This window comes from Chelonoidis abingdonii, chromosome 10, assembly GCF_003597395.2.
Source record: "Chelonoidis abingdonii isolate Lonesome George chromosome 10, CheloAbing_2.0, whole genome shotgun sequence".
NCBI lineage: Eukaryota > Metazoa > Chordata > Testudines > Testudinidae > Chelonoidis > Chelonoidis abingdonii.
In genome coordinates this window covers 11,944,415-11,958,661 of record NC_133778.1, presented here as the reverse complement: position 1 = coordinate 11,958,661, position 14,247 = coordinate 11,944,415, and the positions used below count along the sequence as shown (strand labels likewise).

At 42.4% G+C, this 14,247-nt stretch overlaps 1 protein-coding gene across 1 annotated transcript in view; it reads left to right on the top strand.

Annotated features, from left to right (window-relative positions):
* The window catches only part of SPAG16 (sperm associated antigen 16), an 868,104-nt gene that overhangs the window by 531,545 nt on the left and 322,312 nt on the right, over window positions 1–14,247 (top strand). The gene's annotated exons all lie outside the window — the stretch shown is intronic.

Sequence of the window (14,247 nt, the reverse complement as noted above, 5' to 3'; positions counted from 1 at the left end):
GTTTTTGCCCCATCATGCACTGGGATCTCAACCCAGAATTCCAATGGGCGGAGGAGACTGCGGGAACTATGGGATAGCTACGAGATAGCTACCCACAGTGCAACGTTCTGGAAATTGACGCTAGCCTCGATACATGGACGCACACCGCCAAAATAATGTGCTTAGTGTGGCCGTGTGCACTCGACTTTATACAATCTGTTTTAAAAAACCAGTTTCTGTAAAATCGGAATAATCCCGTAGTGTAGACATACCCTAAGGTAGAGTATCATGTAAAGAATTTTGCAGGCAGACAAGATATATAATTGTCAGTGATCGGAAAGCTGGGAACTACTACATGCTTGTTTTTCTATTATTACTGTTAGGATGGGAAACTAGTTCTGAAATGTCTGGTCTATGCAATGGAAATTATTCACAAGCACTTTTCATTTCTGTAGCTTGTAAGTGTCTGCCATATATCAAGCCATAAATGGCATTTCTACAATCAGGATACCGTAAGGTAGCTTTGTAGTCAACAAATGTTCTTCTCTTTGAGTGTCTGTTTGCCCTTGCTTTAAAGATCTGTTTTGAGTAAAAAATGCAGTATCTTTTTCCCCCAAGAGACATGCAAGTGCTAGAAAAGAACCACTATTGATATTACCCACTGTTGACTACCAGTATGAACTGTTCTGCAAAAATGTTATTGGTGGTTTTGAAGAGCTTTGAGGTCTAGCTGTGTATTGAAGGAAATGTTAATAAGGTGTATAATGGTGTAGTATCTATAGGTAAATAGAGATACCTAACCTTTCTGCTCAGATGGAAGTACTGATGTATTTAGATATATCCTACCTTCCCAGGCCATATTGCTCTCTATAGTAACTATAGAAAGTAGCTTGTAGGGAGGAGGGTAGAGGAGATGCTTATCATTCTTTTGTTTAACCCTCTTATTATTCACTAGTGTAACTAAGATTGAAAATATATAGCTGCCCATGTTAATAGCTCAGCAAACAATTCAAGATTGTTTCCCCTGACCATAAATCCAGGGCTGTCAAAGTCATTATGGCAAGATTAATTTGTGATTATCTGACTTTAAATCTCTTCAGAGATTCAGGGCCTTATCTCTGAAATGCAAATCAAGTTTAGCTTAAAGTACCTACTGTAAACACAGACTGACAGTTATTTAGCGCAGCATGCATATGCTGTATACAGTATATAAAATATAAAGACTGTTATACCTCTAATCTGAGAAATTATTTCCACTGACTAGGAACATTTAAAGTAAAAGGGCCAAATTCTGCTCTAATTTACACTGAAATTCAATTGAACCAATTCTCCATTCTTGCTCGGGCGCTTTTACGCTACTCCAGTGCATAAGGATAGTGGAACCAGCCCTCAGAGAAGACCAGCTCTTTAATGCCCCCTTGCAGTCTTTCATGGGAATAAAAGTATCACAGTCAGGACCATAGTTACTTGCTATTGACTATTTCCTACTCATTATTTGCCATTTTGTAATTCAATATCCCTCTGCTTTTATATAATACTAGCTATTTTTCCAATCCTTTGGACCTTCTCCAGTGTTTTCAGATTTATTAGAAATCAACATTATTGATTCAAAGTGCTCTTTGGCTATTCTTTTATTACTCTTGGATGCAAGTTTTGCAGGCCTGCTAATTTAAAAACATTTAACTTTAATAATTGCTGTTTAGTCACTGATAGAAGATAAAGTATAGTCCTCTCTAGTCACTGATAGAATATAAAGTATCTCGTTATCACTGTAATATATGAATACAGTGCATCTTTCTAAATACAGAACAGAATATTTACTGAATGCCTTTTCTACTTTATGATTGGCAATTTTACCATCCTTATTTAATATCAGATCCATATCATTTCTAACAATTTATTTGTTCCTAATATATTTTCAGAATTCCTTCTTATTGACCTTAACTCTACTGGCCATGGATTTTTTTCCCTGATACCCTTAGTTTCTGTTATGTACTGTCTGCATTTCCTAACTGTTGATCTGCAGTTGTAATTCTACTCAAAAGAAGTGTTATGAATTCAGGGAATTCAGATATAAGAATAAATGTAAAAGAAAAAAAATATGTTAAGCTATGGAATTGCACAGTTAGAGCCCCTTAATCACTGTAACATGCGCTTGTAATGATACCGGGTGACAGCTGTACAATTATGATGTACTTATCATAACAGTGTTTGGAGAGCCACAGGAGCTTAAACTGTGATTTTAAAAGATACAGTACATTGTTTTTATAATTTTTCTATAGTGTCTCCATGGAACAGAGTTAAGGTTGTTTTGATTACCTAATTAGCTAGTTAAACTGGGATTGCAGCTGCTTTGCATCTCCAGAGCACCACAAAGCAGCCAGTGTACAATCTACCTCCTTTACCTTCATGTTCTGCTCCACTCTTCCTTCTGTGTTGCACTGGTTCTACTCACTTACCCACCTTGGTGAAAAGAACTGATGCAGTGGATAATTTTTAAATGACATATTTAGGATTAATGTTGGTTTTTTTAATAGCAGCAAAGAATCCTGTAGCACCTTATAGACTAACAGACGTTTTGGAGCATGAGCTTTCGTGGGTGAATACCCACTTCATCAGATGCATGTAGTGGAAATTTCCAGGGGCAGGTATATATATATGCAGGCAAGCTAGAGATAATGAGGTTAGTTCAATCAGGGAGGATGAGGCCCTGTTCTAGCAGTTGAGGTGTGAAAACCAAGGGAGGAGAAACTGGTTTTGTAGTTGGCAAGCCATTCACAGTCTTTGTTTAATCCTGAGCTGATGGTGTCAAATTTGCAGATGAACTGAAGCTCAGCAGTTTCTCTTTGAAGTCTGGTCCTGAAGTTTTTTTGCTGCAGGATGGCCACCTTAAGGTCTGCTATAGTGTGGCCAGGGAGGTTGAAGTGTTCTCCTACAGGTTTTTGTATATTGCCATTCCTAATATCTGATTTGTGTCCATTTATCCTTTTCCGTAGAGACTGTCCAGTTTGGCCGATGTACATAGCAGAGGGGCATTGCTGGCATATGATGGCGTATATTACATTGGTGGACGTGCAGGTGAATGAACCGGTGATGGTGTGGCTGATCTGGTTAGGTCCTGTGATGGTGTCTGCTGTGTAGATATGTGGGCAGAGTTGGCATCGAGGTTTGTTGCATGGATTGGTTCCTGAGCTAGAGTTACTATGGTGCGGTGTGCAGTTACTGGTGAGAATATGTTTCAGGTTGCAGGTTGTCTGTGGGCGAGGACTGGCCTGCCACCCAAGGCCTGTGAAAGTGTGGGATCATTGTCCAGGATGGGTTGTAGATCCCTGATGATGCGTTGGAGGGGTTTTAGCTGGGGACTGTATGTGATGGCCAGTGGAGTCCTGTTGGTTTCTTTCTTGGGTTTGTCTTGCAGTAGGAGGCTTCTGGGTACACATCTGGCTCTGTTGATCTGTTTCCTTATTTCCTCGTGCGGGTATTGTAGTTTTGAGAATGCTTGGTGGAGATTTTGTAGGTGTTGGTCTCTGTCTGAGGGGTTAGAGCAGATGCGGTTGTACCTCAGTGCTTGGCTGTAGACAATGGATCGTGTGATGTGCCCGGGATGGAAGCTGGAGGCATGAAGGTAGGCATAGCGGTCGGTAGGTTTTCGGTATAGGGTGGTGTTAATGTGACCATCACTTATTTGCACCGTGGTGTCTAGGAAGTGGACCTCCCGTGTAGATTGGTCCAGGCTGAGGTGATGGTGGGGTGGAAGCTGTTGAAATCGTGGTGGAATTTTTCCAGAGTCTCCTTCCCATGGGTCCAGATGATGAAGATGTCATCAATGTAGCGTAGGTAGAGAAGGGGCGTGAGTGGACGAGAGCTGAGGAAGCGTTGTTCCAGGTCAGCCATAAAAATATTGGCATATTGTGGGGCCATGCGGTGTGCCCATAGCGGTGCCACTGATCTGGAGATATATATTGTCATCAAATTTGAAATAGTTGTGTGTGAGGATAAAGGCACAGAGCTCAGCAGCCAGTTGTGCTGTGGCATCATCAGGGATACTGTTCCTGACAGCTTGTATTCCATCTGTGTGTGGGATGTTTGTGTAGAGAGCCTCTACATCCATGGTGGCTAGGATGGTGTTTTTCTGGAAGGTCACCAATGCATTGTAGTTTCCTCAGGAAATCAGTGGTGTCACGGAGATAGCTGGGAGTGCTGGTGGCATAGGGTCTGAGTAGAGAGTCCACAATTTGGTATTGGAGAGTTGTCTGGCAGCCTCCTTTTGGTAGTCAGACCTGTTCATGATGATAACAGCACCTCCTTCATCAGCCTCTTTGATGATAATGTCACGGTGGTTTCTGAGGCTGTGGATGGCATTGCGTTCTGCACGACTTAGGTTATGAGGCAAGCGATGTTGTTTTTTTAATGTTATTTTTCTTAATTGAAAGTTTTTCTGTCGTCAGAGGCTAATAGATAAAATCTTCTCCTTCAGAGAAACTTGTGAGGAATTGCCAGCTTTCAAAGTGGCTGCCGTCTCTAAGTGTTCTGAACAGGACTGTCGCTATAGTCTGCCTTAGGTTAACATGCCCTCTTTTAAAATGGCCGCTACCTCCCTTTGTTCTCAGTGAGAATGAGGCCATAAAATATCCAGCTTTAAAATGACCATCCCCACTTCTTGTTCCCTATAGGAGTGAGCCCTGCTGCCCTCGGGAGGATGGTGGTCTCCTGTGCAGTCTGGATGTAGAGAAGAGCACTGTGAGGGGCTGGTGAAGGATGAATGGTGATGACCATTTTTTTAAGGAGTGTGTGGCCTCAGTCCCACTGAGAATATTAAAAAATACCAGCCATTCTGAAAGAGGGCAATTCTTTGTGGAATTCACTAAATAATATTATTAATACTCGTGTTTATTACACAAACCAAGAATGGGATTCCATTGTGCTGTGGCATGTACAAACAGAGAGTGGATGACAGTCCCTGTCCCCAAGGGCTCACCATCTACATAGACAAGATAGACTCTTAAGCTTCCATTGAAGAAGAAAATTTCAGCTTCTCTCATTATTCTTTATAGCTATCATTAATCCTGGAAAAAAATCTTTAAAAAAACCATAAAATCTATGTGCAAGTTTTCAGAGGTTTAACTCCATGGAAAGTTTGCAGAGTCTTTATTGTTCTGGTTCTGAAATCATTCAGGATAAAAGAACAAGACACTCAGTTTTAAATTTCTTAAAGAACCCATTTAAAAATTAATGTTAACTGATAAATGCATTAATGAATTTATTTGTAAATACAAAAGAAAAAAGTATTCTGTGCCCAAAGAGTAAGTGTGGTAATTTTTGGGGAAGATTTACGTAATGAATAAGATGAGTTTTGCACTTAAAGTGTAGTTTCAACTCATTCTTAACTACAGAGCTGTGAGTAACACTTCCATTACTTATTTATATCTAATTGAAGGAGTAGGACAAAATATTTTTTAAAACAGAACTTAATTACTAAGAAATATCTCAATATAATAAAATAAAAATAGCATAATATTTTGCATCTGTTTCAAAGCAACATACAAATGGCACTTCATGAAACTCCACAAGAACTCTGATGTAGATGGATATTGTTTATTATTTACTATTGTAGAACCTAGGAGCTCCAGTTACAGATGAGGAAACTGGGACATAGAAAGGTTAAGTGATTTGCCCAAGGTCACACAGTGAGTTAGTGGTAAAGCCATGATTAGAAACCCTATTTTTTGTTTACCCTTGGATAACATAAAAAATGTCCGAATGGTTTCTCTTCTAATTTCTGAAAGAAAGAAGGGGAAACTGTTTGGGAAGGAATGAGTTTAGAATTACTGCTGCTGTAATAATAGTGATTTTAAAGAATCATTGGACACTGGATAATATTCCAACTGTCATTAAGATATTACAATTGTGGCAAATTGCCGGTACTGTTCTCTGGGTCTCGCGCTTTCTCTTCTCTGGGGTAGGTTCAGGGCGCTATTGCTTGCCTGCTGAACAGTTTCTTAAATCCTCCCTAGTCCTTGGAGGAGGGGATGGAGAGGACGGACCTGGGCCTGCCCTCTACTCCAGGTCCAACCCAGGGGCCCTGGGGTTGGTGAACCACTTGACTAGCGGTTTCTTCCCTGGGTTACTTCCTCTCATACGTCACGCTTGTGAAGGCTTCTCGCCTCCTTTCTATACAAGCCTGGTGCCCCTTACCTAGGGTTTCTGTTGGGTTCCAATCCACCGCAGCACTCCTCCAAACCTTCTATTTCTCTCTGGACAAACTCTTCTCTTCTGCAATCTGCACTCTGCTCCAAACCAACCTTTCTCCTTCAACTACCACCCCCTGTCTGACTGAAGCAGGGGTTTATATCCCATGACTGGAGTCAGGTGCTCTAAAACGTCACTGTACAGTACAGGGCAGTAGACAACTCCTGGCTAGCTCAGATTCGCTCTGATAATTGGAGTCACAGCTGTTCTAGTTAATCTAAAGCAAACCTTCCTCCCTTGGCAGGGAATAAGGCCCCCTGCTAACACTCTTATGCTGCCCTCTGGCCATGCTGTATCACACAATGTAAAGCAATAGTTTTCAGCTAAACTTTTCTATACTTTGGTCTAGCAATGATCAGACATCAGTTACTTATAGGAATAAGAAGCATCAGAAGTTATATTAGCTAAAATTAGAATTATAAGGGCTATCAATCCTCCTGCTTCCACTAATCACCAGCTGGGATCAAGAAGAAATGTCCCTCCATGACACTGTATTACATTATAAAGCACATCATGGGATTTTTACAGCTTCCACTGAAACATCCATATTGGTCCATGCCAGAGGCAAGTCTAGATGGCAAATTGTTCTCTCCTGATATGGAATGTATTCTTGCTGGAGCTACCTGTGTGGGTGTAGCTTGTATTAGAGTGGTATATACTGCGTTTTAATGAAGAAAGAGGTGTGATTTGTTCATTTGCAGGAGTGTTTTTTGGGTGTGTTCTTTTCAAAGTGCTAAAAACTATGAGAAAAATCAGGGTGTATCACCCTGTTGGACTCTGGTAATGAGCTTGAAATGTACAGCTTTAGTTAAGGAATATAATCATGATTTGATCAAGTTACCGCATCATTTAAAAATAAGATGCTACCTAATAGGAATAGTTTTCCTTAAACCCTTAGTTCCCTTCTCTATAAATTTGGTTGTTATTCTGTTATCTGAACTGTACGCTCAGCTAGGTACATACAATTTCCACTAAAATTAGAAATCAGCCATCAGTGGTAATTTCACTTATCCTGGTATGTCTGGGTTTTTTTGTTCATATTCTTTTGTTTCCTTTTAAACTTTTTATTATTAGCATCTGATACCTTCTAAGATGGCTTTGTACAATCAGTTCCAGCTGCTCTGCACCAACCCCCAAGGTGACTGCAAAAATATCCTAAACTAGGCTTAGCTGGCTACCAGGAGGATTTCAGCCTTGGATCACTGGCAGCCAACACTAAATAGAGCAATGTTCAGACTTAAAACCACTTTTGACTGTCTCCACGCTTCCTTCAATTTGCATCAAACAAAATTTGTGTGGTGTGGAGAACCCAGCCCACTTTTTAGAAGCGTTTTAAAACAACTGTGTTTATTATCTAAACAACACTGTTGCAAATAGAATATTTTGTCTCATTTACAATGTTTAAAAATTTTACCTCTGGGTCTTGCAAAATATTGTACATAGTTCCACAGAATGCTTCCATAGCCCTATATAAAGTATGCATAATGCCATAAACAGTGCTTTGGACAGGCAGTTCATTTTAGCTGACAACACAGTCTTTCACCAAACGCCTGGATTCCTTATGCAATCATATTCTTTCCACGTCCAACTCCTTACTTGCAACCTTTTCTTTCCCCGCCCCCGTTTCATAGAAATGTTGTCCCGCAGCATCTCAAACAAAACAAGAATTAATTCTATTGTCGGAGATTCAAACAGTACTGAGAGCTGTCAAATAATTGTCTACTAGTCACTAAAGACAAGGAACGGTTCATTAAGATGAAGTATTTCTATCATTACCTCTATATTCTCTCAGTTTGTTAGTGCAAATTTTATATGCACCGTATGTGGTACACCTTAAAGAGGTGTGTTACCCACAAGCACATACATTGCATCAAAATTGCAAATAGCTTATAGCTCTAGTCAGATGACAAGAACCAGCACATTCCTTATTATTCATAAGCAGTAGTACATGGAAAGGGACAACCACCTGAATTCTAAATTACTGTTAAGCGTTAATGAATTCTAGTCTGAAATTAGACAAGCTGGTCATTTGATAGGAAAGGGAAAGATTGTGGCAATGAATGCCTTTATACATATCAATTGCTCTCATTTGGATTCTAGTTCTTTTGGCTTCAGGCAGTCTTCAGAGATGTATATTTTTTTTAAGAGTTCAGAAAGAGTAGGCTTTGCATAAAATCTTGTCTTGTCAAATGATTTTTCCACCCCGAATGGCGGAAGTCTCGTCTTTTTCCATATGAGTATCCTATTAAAGCAGTCCACGTTCATCTTTGATTAGCGTCACTGCAATATGAACATGAGTCACATAGCAACCCTTAAACAATGATTTCTTCTGTATAAAAAAAGTCTCCAGGGTGTTTTATTGAAGTTGGCAGATACTGAATTGTCTTTGTATCTTCTTAAAATGGGAATAAATATAATTCAGTAGAACAACTTTTTCTCTCCTCAAACACAGTTTTCTAAAACCTTTGGGCTGAATTCTATCCAAAAGTTTAAATGACCCCGAATGAGTACGCTCAAATGCTGCTATTTTTTTGTGTCATTGCATTCTGACCGGGAGCAGCCCTTCTTCACAGATCTTTCCTTCTGGAGATGTGCATGATCTACACAGAAAAGTGGATGAAGAGACCACTGTCAGGTCAGGGGATGTATGTGCTGAAGTAAATACACCCATTGCCCCTTCCAGGCAGGGCCAGCTCCAGACACCAGCCAACCAAGCACGAGCTCAGGGCGGCACCTTGTAAGGGGTGGCCAATCTTGGTTTGGCGGGGAGGTGCTCATTTTTTGGGGGAGGGGGTTCAGCAGTGTGGTGCTCTGGGGGAGGGTTGATTTTTCTTTTTGGTTCGGCAGGGCAGCACTCTGGGGGGTAGGCGGAAGAGTGTTTTTGGTTTGGTGAGGAGGCGCTGGGTTTTTCTTGTTGTTGGTTTAGCTTCAGCGGCGTGGTGCTCTAGGATGGGGGGTTGATTTTCTTTTTGGTTCGGTGGGGCGGCGTCAGGGGGGTTGTTTTTGATTCGGCAGGGCGGCACTTTTGGTTTTGTTTTTTTTTTGCTTGGAGCGGCAAAAAAGTTAGAGCCAGCCCTGCTTCCAAGGCCAACCCTTAGACCTGTCATAAAAACATCTTCCTCTTCGTTCTCCATTAGGATTTGGGAGTAGCTAGAATTGAGCAGACAGCTTCCTCTCTGTGCTTCCCCCTGCGGTGAGCAGGTTTTGTCATGGGTACTTAGGCACAATATCATAAAGGAATTTGGCCTCATGGCAGCCAAATTTTTCTACCTGCTTGAAAGCATTTACCTATCTGAGACCCATTTCAGATACATCCATTTATGAAACACCGCAGCAGCAAAGCATTTGGACTGGTAGAAACCTTTTTAAGTGTCACCATTATATATATGTTGGAATGTCCAGGTAATTCTGAAACATTGTACTTCCTTTGCCTTTCAACCTTTCTTTAACTCATGTCTGTACTATCTAGACAGAGACTCTATTCCAGCTATTAGGTTCTAATGTAATGTCACTGACGGTGAGCTAGCCAATGTGTGGTAAATAGTCATGGCCCTTTCTTGGCTGCAGGGGAGATTAACTCCAGCCAAGATGAGGAGAGCAGAGGCTACTCATTCAGTACTTCCCACTGTCAATGAGGGACAGGGGAGCCCTATTCAGCAGCCAAAATAGCTGGCCTAATTTGGGGAAGGAATTGGTATACAGTGGGGATGTCTGTGAAGCACAAGTCCTTCTGGAGCTTCTCTTAGGGCACCGCTACTTATGGCTAAGCTTAAAGGAACTATCTAACCCTGTATATTCCATGGTATGCAAAAATGAAGGCATCACACTTGACACTTCTTTATTATTTTTGCCTTAGTGCTGAGTGTTTTATTAGAGTTTAGTTATCTGTATCACAGACTGGAAATGGATGTGCTGAAAAATAAAGTGCAGAAGTGCCATCTAGAGTAGCAGGTCTCTGTGCAGAAGAAATCAGATTGGGACCAGCATGAGTGAAAGAGACTTGAAGCTGCACCATTTGAAAGGGAAGAATGAGCTTGTTTTCAAGTGGCACAAACCCCCTTTATCCATCTTCTTTGTGCATTTTATTTAACATTGTATTTATTAATAACCAAACACAAGGTTATCATTTTCAGTGTGAGGTGTGTAAAATATGTTACTGGTATAATTCTGTGGAAAATAGTCAAGTGGTACAGCTTTAGCAGCAAGCTGATTCAAATATTGCAGAGTCTGTATATCGTTACTTGGCATGCAGTAAGAGTCAATGGAGAACTGACAAAGTGGTTTGAAGTGAAAACTTGAGTCTAATGGCAATGTGTATTCAGTGCTTTATTCCTCAAAAGCATCATGTCCAATTCCCTTAGTAACATTGATGGAGGCTGCAAGATACTGGGGCAAATTATCAATCGCCTTGATTTTGCCGACGATATCATAATGATAATGCCTATGGAGGACTACAACCAAGAAGCAGTAATTAACCTGTATCCCAGAGAATGGGATTTAAAACCAAGTGGACAAAAGACCAAATTAATGGTGACATCAAAAATCAAGAAACAGGCTAAACCAGTCATTAGCAGTGTAGACATCAAACAAGTAGACAGTTTCTACTACTTGGGTTCCATCACAACACATGATGGCCGCTCTGAAGATGACATTGAGAACTGAATGATTTCTGCCAGCACAATGTTTGTGTGTCTGAACAAAAAGGTTTTGGTACCTTAAATCAGTGTCCATGACAGCTAAAACCAGATTATATACAATATTCATTGTTCACTCTACAGTTGTGAAACATGGATACTGACAAAGCTTCTGGAGCAAAAGCTGCAACCATTTGAAAGGAGGTGCTGTATCCTAGGTGTGACAAAGCTTGATTACACTGAGAAATGATGGCATCTGTGGAAGACTGAAAAGGCAATGTGTGATTATAATCATCAAAAGGTGCCAACTGCCATGGTTTGGCCATGTAGCTAGAATGACACTATATTGACTGCCTAATTTGCCCTCTGTGGAAGAGTACAACGCCATGGATGTCCAAGGAGACAGTGGTCTAACATGGTATACATGATATATCCAGGCAGCCCTCCCAAAGGGCTCAAATGGTGGCTCACAACAGATATGGATGGAATCAGCTCATAATATCAGTTCTTTCCAGCCTTGGTGTTGGAAAAAGGAGATGATTATGAGTTCAAACTTGGAATATCTTGTGTGTCTATGTATGGAAGTTATCAAGGTTCTGTGAGCAGCCATGGGATTTGCATTCACTCATTGGACCTCTGCATTACAGCTAATAGAGATTTTTTTGATTTTTTTTTCTGTTGAAAAATGCCTATTTCTCAAAACAGAAACCATTTACAAGATAGGGTTGATTTTGACAAATTTCCCAATTCAAAACCATTTTGAAAATTGTTTTTGAAATTGTTGAAACATCCCATTTTGACATTTTAAAAATGAAAAATTCCCTTTGTGGATTCAAAATTCTTTTTATTTTGAAATGTAAGTTGATTTATGATGTTTATTTTTTTAAAAAAGTCAAAATTGGAAGAAAAAAGAGGGGGGTGTTTTGGATTTTTTGTTTGCAAATCTTTCTGAAATATCAACTTTTTGTCTCAGTTCAGCATAGGAATTTTTTTGAAAATCTCATTTTTTTCTCCAGCTTTACCACACGTCTTTGAAAACCTAAATCTACATAATCAAAGAAGCCCAATTGCCATTCTGCTGACAGAATTCAGGATGAGTGTGCTCAGTGTATACACATCCTCCTCCTCTTCATGCCAGGATAACTGAAAATGGTGAAATGGAATTAAAATTATCTTTTCCAAATCAACCTGTTACGTGCCTAAGTGCTCTGCAGGGACGAGACACACACACAGTGAGTGATATGGCTTTTAATGAAGGTAAAGAAAACACACCTGCAATGGGGACTCTGCACGTTGCTAATTCAAAGCAGGGAACGAGTCCAAAGCAGCGAAACAGATCCTACTAAATATAACTTTATGCTAATAGCATGTAAAACAACTCATACATAGGCATGTGGGAGCTTTCCCACAACAAACTACTCTAATGGCAGGCATGGCTTTTCTCAACACGGCTTCCTCAGCAGGGTTCTAACTGGCACCACATGCTAACAACTAGTCCGCTTAGTAACCTCCTGAGAAGGAACAGCTTAGCTAAACCACGGACAAAATCTGTCCGCATGTCTAATCCTCCTCCGCTTCTCAAGGACAGCATAACATTCCATAAATTGACGCAGACAACCTATATGCATACTAAAATGCAAAAGCAAACGCCACAAGCGAACTAACCGAACATGGAGTACATAGCTAGCGAAAAATACATATAGGATCCCGCTGGGCTGCCCATCACACTTGATATAACTCATAACGTCTGGGCGGAGCTAGTAATCTTCTGAGGAGCTGCAGCGACCGGAGTGCACTAATAAATAAAACATGTTCCATAATGGCATGATGCATGTACTCGGGGAGAAAAAAAACAAAGTAGAATAACAGCAACGCGCAATTGACAGGGGGGGCGCATTATCCTGGGAGGGACCTGCTAACAGTATCACAAAGACGCTGTGAGAGTCGTGAAGTGAGCATACGGGATATCCTCCCCTGTGATATAGGCCCCAGCCTGTCCTTGTGTAAACGAGCCGCGCGGGATCTTGCTGTGGCAGGGTCCCACCAAACGTTGCAGAGTGCCATTCTGTCTCTCGGTCACGTTGACACACTGCAGGGCAAGGGACACAATTAAAGGGCTCCCTGCGAAAGGAGAAGGAGCGATGCGGAGCATCAAGGAGCGAAGGCATGTGGTTGAGTTATGTTACCGCAAATGCCACTGTAGGGACCATCATGAATTGTGCAGGAACAAGGCCAAGGGAGCGATCCGGCTGGCAGTATGAGGTAGAACGAGACCACTAGGCAGGACACAAAACAAACAGGAAGGCTCACACCACACTTGGGCCTGGGTGGCCCATGGGGATACGGTTTGGCCTGCCAATAAGGAGATGGTGTGAGAGGCGTACAAGATTACAACCCCTTGCGCTGGCTGCAGTACCCCGGGAGTATGTTTCAATTCTACCCGCAACTGTGCGGGCACCAGGGGGGGCGTGGTAAGGCGTTGTAGGGGTGTTCGACCTCCCCCCAGGCGGCGGTTATTAAGAAGCCAGACCGCCTGTTCCAAAACCCCCGACCAGCCACGTAGTGTGTGGGTAGGGGTAAGACGGCGCACTTGATCTTTTAGCAGCCCATTCAGGCGATCTATGAGGCCACTGGCGGTGGGCGTATATGGAAGATGAAAATGCCAGGCTACAGCCACAACCGCGGCCCATGTCCGGACTGTTTGGGCCGTAAAATGGGTGCCCTGGTCACTCTGCATCGTGCGTGGCGTCCCATAGCACGCACAGAACTGCTGTAGGGCTGCCAGCGTAGTCGTCGCCGAGGCAGCAGCGCTGGGATGCACAAACAGCAGGCCGGTGTAGGTATCTACAGCTGTAAAGACGTATTGCCAGCGTCGTTCTTGCGGTAATGGGCCGATGTAGTCGACCTGCCAGTCTTGGCACTGGCCCGTCGCCCGGTAAATATGTCTAGCGGGTTCTGGAAGGGCAATCGGCGCCAACCGGGAGCAGATCGAGCACCCCGCTCGGGCCGTATGGCAGGCCGAGAGGGGGAGCATGGTGCCTTGGCGCAGGGCTGCATATTGCGTTGCACGGGCCCCCCAGTGGCCTCCGTCTACATGGTATTGCTCAGCCAGCTGGATGACCTCCCCTCAGGCCATGTCATCTGCTGCTGCATTCCAGCGAGATTCGGTCGTCTGGGCTTTTGTGTGTGTGTCTACATGCCATACGGCCAGGGAGGCTTGTCGGGCGAAGGCGAGGAGCTGCCTCCATAATGGTGCTCCCCATAATGGTCTCCCTGCCAGTGCCCATTCCTTGGCTTCCCAAGCAGTCACCCACGTCCAGAGGCCTTTATATAGTACCCAGCTGTCAGTGTAGAGGTATACCCGCGGCGGTGCAGTCTCAATGGT